This window comes from Convolutriloba macropyga, unplaced genomic scaffold (assembly GCF_964194025.1).
Source record: "Convolutriloba macropyga unplaced genomic scaffold, txConMacr16.3 SCAFFOLD_1760, whole genome shotgun sequence".
Classification (NCBI taxonomy): domain Eukaryota; kingdom Metazoa; phylum Xenacoelomorpha; order Acoela; family Convolutidae; genus Convolutriloba; species Convolutriloba macropyga.
This window is the reverse complement of record NW_027453148.1, coordinates 28,794-37,500: the sequence shown is the minus strand read 5'-3', so window position 1 is coordinate 37,500 and position 8,707 is coordinate 28,794. Positions and strand designations below refer to the sequence as shown.

Sequence of the window (8,707 nt, the reverse complement as noted above, 5' to 3'; positions counted from 1 at the left end):
AAGTTCTCATTTGAGTACTTGCTACTTCCACCAAGATCTGCTCCATTGATCGCTTCGCGCATACACTTGCGTGCATACTTTAGCGCAATCAATGTGTCCTCCTACACATGAATATCATTTTTGAGCTGGTGAGGCTCTTTTTCTCTAATCTAACTTGCGTTAGATATTGATATTCATGGTTGGGTATAGGCCACGAGCTCTAGTGCCATCCATTTTCAGGGCTGATTGATTCGGCAGGTGAGTTGTTACACACTCCTTAGCGGATTTCAACTTCCATGACCACCGTCCTGCTGTCAGTATCAATCAACACCTTTTGTGGTGACTCATGAGCAAGTAGTTAGGCGCCTTAACCCAACTTTTGGTTCATCCCACATCGCCGGTTCTGCTTACCAAAAGCGGCCCACAAAAAGCTTGCATTCATAGTCCAAGTGCAATTAAGTCACAAGGACATCTCACCGATTTATAGTTTGAGAATAGGTGAAGGAAAAATTTTCCCCCATTCCTCTAATCATTCGCTTTAACCGATGAAATTGCTTTGCGAAGATTTTTCAATCTTGCTCAAGCTTTTGCTATCCTGAGGGAAACTTCGGAGGAAACCAGCTACTAGATGGTTCGATTAGTCTTTCGCCCCTATGCTCAGGTCAGACGATCGATTTGCACGTCAGAACCGCTTCGGGCTTCCACCATGGTTTCCCGTGGCTTCGCCCTGCCCAAGCATAGATCACCATCTTTCGGGTCGTGTGCTACTTGCTCTGGATCAGTCATGCAATAAGAGCAAAACCGTCCGTGGTTGCGGGACACCGAATCGGCGCCCTCACCACACAAAGTAGTGCAATTCATAAAAATTACACTGTTCACTTTCATTTCGCGTGTGCGCTTTCAATGAGCGACAACACTTGCAAGCAACTCACACTCCTTGGTCCGTGTTTCAAGACGGGCTGTAGAGAGCATTGAATAGGAAGTTGAGGTCAGACAGGCAATCAAGATCAATTTATCTCATTTTGTTTAGAATCAACAAGAAGAATTCCGAGGAAAACTTCTGCTCGATTCATTAACAAGATTTGCCAAAAGACGACAACTACACTACTCGGTAGCCGAGAATATAATATCAAGGCATTGAGTATGGTAACGCTCACTCCAGTTCCCCTTCAACAGTTTCACGTACTTTTCACTCTCTCTTCAGAGTGCTTTTCAACTTTCCCTCACGGTACTTGTTTACTATCGGTCTCGCTTTATAATTAGCTTTTGGAGAGACATATCTCCAGCTTCGAGTTGCACTTTCAAACAACTCTACTCATAGGAATGAGCCATTATGACTGGTATCGAAAATGACCTTTACAGGATTTTCACCTTCTTTGATGCTACTTTCCAGTAGACATCAGGACAAATTCACCAGTCTAGCATCAAACCATACCGGACACCGAGAAATGTTGCCATTTCTCTTCCCGATGAGCTTTTCCCTGTTCATTCGCCATTACTAAGGGATTCTCAGTTGATTTCTTTTCCTCCCCTTACTGATATGCTTAAGTTAAGGGGGTTCTCTCGCCCAATTCAGGTTATGTAGTTGATTGTCTCTTAATTGGTTCACTGACCAATATGAGACAGAAACCGATTCAGCAGTTTTGTTCGCTACTACTATCAAACACAGGTCGAAGTTTCCATTCAGTCATTAATTCCAACTTTCAAATGTTGTTGTTTCAGCTTTCGCTTACTAGAAGCAACATAATACTCGCTGCAATACAGACCTCGGGAAACCCTCACCGTGAATAAGGTTCACTCACATATTTCACTACATTTTGCGTGGGATTGGAGATGAGGCTACTCGTTCTTGCTCAGTACTAGGCTGAAAATTAACGAAACTTCGTTACAAACGTTCACATGTTGATGTTTCCGCTTTCGCGTACTCGAAACAACATAATACTAGTCTTTGTAATTTAGTTTCATAATTTCAACTGTTCTCATGCAGAATTTTTGCTCATTCTTATCCCAAATTTTGACCTGGCTACTAGTTACACTCCTTGTACTTATTGCAAAATGACCACAAATTTCAACAGCTTTCACATGTTGCTGTTTCGGCTTTCGCTTACTACAGTCAACATAATACTCGTTGCAAAATAAGTGCTCGGCATCTGCAATTTTCCAAAGACGAAGTTTCGCCAGTTCAATTTTCGCTCGCCAATTATGGCTACTAATTCACACGGTACTGAGCTCAACAACATTAAATTTGTTCAGCAAGACTTTCACATGTTGATGTTTTGGCTTTCGCCTACTAGAAGCAACATAATACTCGTCTTGTTAGCTCATTCAATGAGAATAGCTTTTCCCGTTGAGAATTTTTGCCTTCAATTGGCGTTGTAGTGAGTTTGGCTACTCAGATCACCAAATACTTGTGACAATTCGAACCAGAAATGTTTTCAATTTTCACATGCTGATGTTTCGGATTCAACCTACTAGAAGCAGCATAATACTTGTATTCAACAATTTCTGTATCAAATCCCAGTTTTCTCTGGTGCATCTTTGCCAAACTATTCCAAACTGCCTGAGTCTGAATACCAATTACAGGTACTAGTAAATGCACGTTACTAAGGACTATATAGTTCTAGGTTACTGTACACAACGACGTTCACATGTTGATGTTTCAGCTGCCGCTTACTAGAAACAACATAATACTTATCGTGCATACCTTTCCATAACTTGTCCTTTTCAGATGCATTAGTTTCCCTTTGTCTTGGCTTCTACAGTCAGACTGGCTACTAGTAACAGCACAGTACTAATCACATATCGTTCTACAGTTTGCAGACAACTTTCACATGTTGATGTTTCAGCTTTCGCCTACTAGAAACAACATAATACTCGCTGTATACATTTGTAGTTCTCTATGTAACTTTCATGTGAAGAAGTTTCGCCAGTCTTTTTGACTGTCTCAAATCTGAGTCATGCTTAGGCTACTAGTTGCTTCATAGTACTTATCGCCTCGAGATCATTGAACAAAACTTGATTTTCACATGTTGCTGTTTCAGCTTCCGCTTACTAGAAACAACATAATACTAGTCTCATTAAGTTCCGTCTCTTTGCAATTTTCTTATGAAGAAAATTCGCCATCACAATGACTCCAGCAGTTCTTGATCAAGGAATGCAATCATTGATCAGAATGCTATTATTTGAATCGGTTCTGCTTTAAGTGTTCCAATTTTATTGGAAGCACCAACAATAGAACATCAATGTGTTCAATCGAGAGTTATATAACCCTGAATCGGACGCAGTCAACAGCCGAAGCCGAGACCGCCTTTTGCGTTAGAGAGGTCGGTAAACAAATCTTGCGATTCATACCGAATTAACACATATAGCTGTGCTCCTCTTCGTAAAGCGAGCCAAGTGATCCCCTGTTGAAGGATGTATTTGGACCAATCTAGTAGCATTTGGTTTCCAACAAGCTCTCCCAAGTTAGCTTACTTATTGGGCTTTTCAACCAATTCGGTTGGCTACAAGCATCATCAAAGTACTAGCCACAGTTTGATCGCAAAATTCTACGACTTTCACATGTTGATGTTTCGGCTTGCGCTTAGCCTACTATAAGCAACATAATACTAGTCATATCATAGAGCGTGATCAGCTTGTGACGTTCTCATGATGAAGTTTCACCAACAGTGTCTCACTTCGAGCTTAAATCCAGCTACTAGTAACTACACAGTACTGACTGCAACGATAACTTTTATCTATACCTTTCACATGCTGCGCTTTCGGCCAGGGCCTACTAACGTCAACATAATACTCGATATAAACTTTTGTTCATGATGCAGCTTCCCCATGCAGAAGTTTCGCCTTCAAATGCTCTCTTGGCCATATGACGTAAGAAAAGGTTACTAGTAACATCACAGTACTAGCCACAGTTTGATTGCAAAATTCTACGACTTTCACATGTTGATGTTTCGGCTTGCGCTTAGCCTACTAGAAGCAACATAATACTAGTCATATCATAGAGCGTGATCAGCTTGTGACGTTCTCATGATGAAGTTTCACCAACAGTGTCTCATTTCGAGCTTAAATCCAGCTACTAGTAACTACACAGTACTGACTGCAACGCTAACTTTTATCTATACCTTTCACATGCTGCGCTTTCGGCCAGGGCCTACTAACGTCAACATAATACTCGATATAAACTTTTGTTCATGATGCAGCTTCCCCATGCAGAAGTTTCGCCTTCAAATGCTCTCTTGGCCATATGACGTAACACAAGGTTACTAGTAACATCACAGTACTAGCCACAATTTGATCGCAAAATTCTACGACTTTCACATGTTGATGTTTCGGCTTGCGCTTAGCCTACTAGAAGCAACATAATACTAGTCATATCATGGAGCGTGATCAGCTTGTGACGTTCTCATGATGAAGTTTCACCAACAGTGTCTCATTTCGAGCTTAAATCCAGCTACTAGTAACTACACAGTACTGACTGCAACGATAACTTTTATCTATACCTTTCACATGCTGCGCTTTTGGCCAGGGCCTACTAATGTCAACATAATACTCGATATAAACTTTTGTTCATGATGCAGCTTCCCCATGCAGAAGTTTCGCCTTCAAATGCTCTCTTGGCCATATGACGTAACACAAGGTTACTAGTAACATCACAGTACTAGCCACAATTTGATCGCAAAATTCTACGACTTTCACATGTTGATGTTTCGGCTTGCGCTTAGCCTACTAGAAGCAACATAATACTAGTCATATCATAGAGCTTGATCAGCTTGTGACATTCTCATGATGAAGTTTCACCAACAGTGTCTCATTTTGAGCTTAAATCCAGCTACTAGTAACTACACAGTACTGACTGCAACAATAACTTTTATCTATACCTTTCACATGCTGCGTTTTCGGCCAAGGCCTACTAACGTCAACATAATACTCGATATAAAATTTTGATCATGATGCAGCTTTCCCATGCAGAAGTTTCGCCTTCAAATGCTCTCTTGGCCATATGACGGAACACCAGGTTACTAGTAACATCACAGTACTAGCCACAGTTTGATTGCAAAATTCTACGACTTTCACATGTTGATGTTTCGGCTTGCGCTTAGCCTACTAGAAGCAACATAATACTAGTCATATCATAGAGCGTGATCAGCTTGTGACGTTCTCATGATGAAGTTTCACCAATAGTGTTTCATTCGAATTGGTTCTGCTTTAAGCTCTCCAATTGTTTTGGATGAACCAGTTTTGCCCTTCGAAGCCACTTTTGTGAGCTTTTGTGGGTCTTTACCAAGAGGATATACCTCAAGGCCTCTTTCAATTCCTTTAAGTTCTTTCAACTCCTTTACAGTTTCTAGGTTCACATAGCTGCAAACCTTATTTCTAGTTTTAAGTCTGGCCAACTTGGGGAGAGTTGGTGCAGACCGTGACCAATTCTAGTAGGATGCCACAACAAGAATGTGATCAACTTAGCTTGTCGATGAACCTGCCCCACATTCAAACAACTCTATCGCCTTTTCCTCGTATAGTTATATGCGAGGGCCTCTCATAGAGAGCGCTGTTAGCAACCTTTTCCACATAGACGATAAAGTTGTGAGTGTTTTGCACATGGCTGTTGTCATCACCACGTGACGAGTCAACTCAGCTTGACTCTCTACACTCCGACAAGCTTTGCACATACGCCTTTAGTTCAGTATGTGTCTTTAATCTGACTCCGGTGCCTCAAGCCGGAAAAATTGTCAGATTATGATCATTATCGGTTAGTCATCCCGATGCAAGATCGTATCGTACTGTCTTTGTCTACCTCCAGATTCCGAAGAACAGGAGGAGACTCTCCCAGACCTACATATCTGGGAGAATGTTCAGAGGGCGAGAAGCTGTGGATTACTCTCCCCTAAGAACTGACTAAACTTTACCCTCGTCCAAGGTAAGTTTATTTTAGCTAGCCTTCTATGTAAAGGATCTGAGGCTAAGCTGTGTTTTTTCGAGCCTTTGGCTCGGAGCAAGTTCAGTGGGCGCCCCGAGTAGCTCAACTCTTTCCCACTGAACAGCGCAACGCTCTGTCACTCGCTGGGATTTTTGCGTGTCGGTTCTAACCACGCGACTTGTGGACCTTTTTAGGCCTTTCTCATTCACAAGTCTATAGCTGGGCTTCTATAACCCAGCTTCTGAGATCTAGATAGCTGCAGTTCTGCTAGGCTGCTTTTGCTAACTAGTCTCCCTTTAAGCAGTCCCTTGCCATGACTGCTGAACTATGTATCCACACAAGTAGTTTTTGAGCTCGATACATAATTCGAGATTGGTTGCCAAGCAATCTCTAGCGACAGAGCGTCATGCGCACTACAGACATGGCCTCTACCAGCAGCCATGCCCGAAGGAATCAATCACTGATCCTTCCGCAGGTTCCCCTACGGAAACCTTGTTACGACTTTTACTTCCTCTAGACAATTAAGCTCGATCCGCTTCATCCCGTTGCCGGAGACCGAAGTCCCAACAGTAGGAATTTGCAATTCTTGCTTAACTATCCAATCAGTAGTAGCGACGGGCGGTGTGTACAAAGGGCAGGGACGTAATCCCTATGAGTTGTTGACTCATAAGTACCAGGAATTCCTGGTTCACGTCTGCAAGTTACAACAGACGATCCCCTTGAAGCGCTGTACTTTTCTCTGATTGCCCAGTCCATTTCGGACCAAGGGCTGAGTACTCAATCTAAAAGTACACAGTGTAGCGCGCGTGCAGTCCAGAACATCTAAGGGCATCACAGACCTGTTATAGCCTCACTTCATCTGCGGTATTTAATTCCGCATAGTTCCTCTAAGAAGTGTTTGAATTCACATATAGTGAATTTCATTATTTAGATGGAGAAGATCTCGTTCGTTATCGGAATTAACCAGACAGATCACTCCACTAACTAAGAACGGCCATGCACCACCGCCCATATAATCATGAAAGATATTCAATCTGTCAATCCTTAAGATGTCTGGACCGGGTGAGTTTTCCCGTGTTGAGTCAAATTAAGCCGCAGGCTCCACTCCTGGTGGTGCCCTTCCGTCAATTCCTTTAAGTTTCGATTTTGCAACCATACTTCCCCCGGAACCAATAAACTTTGGTTTCCCGGTTAATCTCTTGCCAAGTCAAGATCGACTTTGACAAATTGTAGGTTGGTATAGTTTATGGTCAGAATTACGAGGGTATCTAATCCTCTTCAATACTCTGACTTTCGTTCTTGATTAATGAAAACATTCTTGGCAAATGCTTTCGCAGTAGTTTGTCTTGCCACGATCCAAGAATTTCACCTCTAACGTAGCAATACAAATGCCCCCGTCTGTTCCTTTCAATCATTACCGCACTCAGCCAACCGGCATCAATCGAGTAGCGGGTCATTCTCCATTATTCCATGCTTTATTATTCGATCCCAAAGGATGCTTTGAACACTCTAATTTTCTCAGGGTGAAAACACCGTTTCCACAGTTCGTCACATTTAAGTGCAAACTATTTCTTCGATGCGAAGGATGAGCGGAACGAGTCAACAGATTTAACTGAAGACCATGTTGCCGTTCTACTCAAACAGATCCAACTATGAGCTTTTTAAACGCAGCAACTATTGCATACGCTTGTAGAGGCTGGTATTACCGCGGCTGCTGGCACCAGACTTGCCCTCTACTCGTTCATCAATGGAGCTTTTAAGTCCATTCCATTCTGATTACAAACCATAAAGGTTCATATCATTATTTCTAGTCACTACCTCCTCGTGCGGAGAGTGGGTAATTTGCGTGCCTGCTGCCTTCCTTGGATGTGGTAGCCGTTTCTAAGGCTCCCTCTCCGGAATCGAACCCTGATTCCCCGTTACCCGTCACAACCATGGTAGTCCGTTACACTACCATCATAGGTTGATAGGTCAGAAATTCGGAAGTTCCGTCCCCAAGCCGAAGCTATCTGGGATCTTTCAGTTACTAGGACTCATCACGGGATGTGTCTGTACTTAGCAAATCACCCGGTGTAGTCTTGTAAAAGTCTCCGACAGTGTCGGACAATCAGCATGCATTAGCTGCAGGGTTACCGCAGTTATTCATTTAGCTTGCAAATCAACTAATAGATAGTAACTGATTTAATGAGCCATTCGCGGTTCCACTTTTTCAAGCTTCGCTTGCACATGCATGGCTTAGTCTTTCAGACAAGCATATGGCAACTGACAGGATCAATCAGTTTAATTGTACTTTGAACAATCTTTCAATTTGTTCGAATTTAGAAAGACATAGCCTTGCGGCCTCGTCAATCTTGCTTTGAGCTTTTTAAATCACGAAGAGTTTCAATGCATGCTTTGGCATGGCTACTAGTTACTACACAGTACTCTACACACTTAGAGTTACCCACGATTACACATTTCACATGCTGATGTTTCGGCTCGCGCGTACTAGAAACAGCATAATACTATGTGTACTGGTAGATAGCGCTCTGTGAGCATTTCCCATGAGCAGGTTTTGCCCTCCAAATCTCTGTTCTACTGTTACCAATACCGGCTAACAACTGTATCATACTAGGGAGAATTGACTCATGATTTAAAAACCAGATGTTCACATGTCGATGTTTCGGCTCTCGCCTACTAGAAACAACATAATACTAGTCTGTTAAAAATCTCAATCACGCCGCCTCTTCAGATACAGAAGTTTTACCTTTTATTGGTTAGAGAACAGCTTTCCAGCTGTCGACATGGTTACTAGTAACAACACCGTACTCA

The 8,707-nt window shown here is 42.4% G+C and overlaps 1 non-coding gene and 1 pseudogene across 1 annotated transcript in view; both read right to left on the bottom strand.

Annotated features, from left to right (window-relative positions):
- Nucleotides 1-1,560, bottom strand: part of LOC142358082 (large subunit ribosomal RNA) — a 3,522-nt gene extending 1,962 nt beyond the window's left edge. The window contains exon 1 of the ribosomal RNA XR_012761754.1: nt 1-1,560. This exon is cut by the window's left edge and continues 1,962 nt beyond it. This is a non-coding gene — a ribosomal RNA (large subunit ribosomal RNA).
- A 1,683-nt stretch (nt 1,561-3,243) lies between these two features.
- On the bottom strand, nt 3,244-3,395 carry LOC142358081 (5.8S ribosomal RNA; annotated as a pseudogene).
- Nucleotides 3,396-8,707: the final 5,312 nt, after the last annotated feature.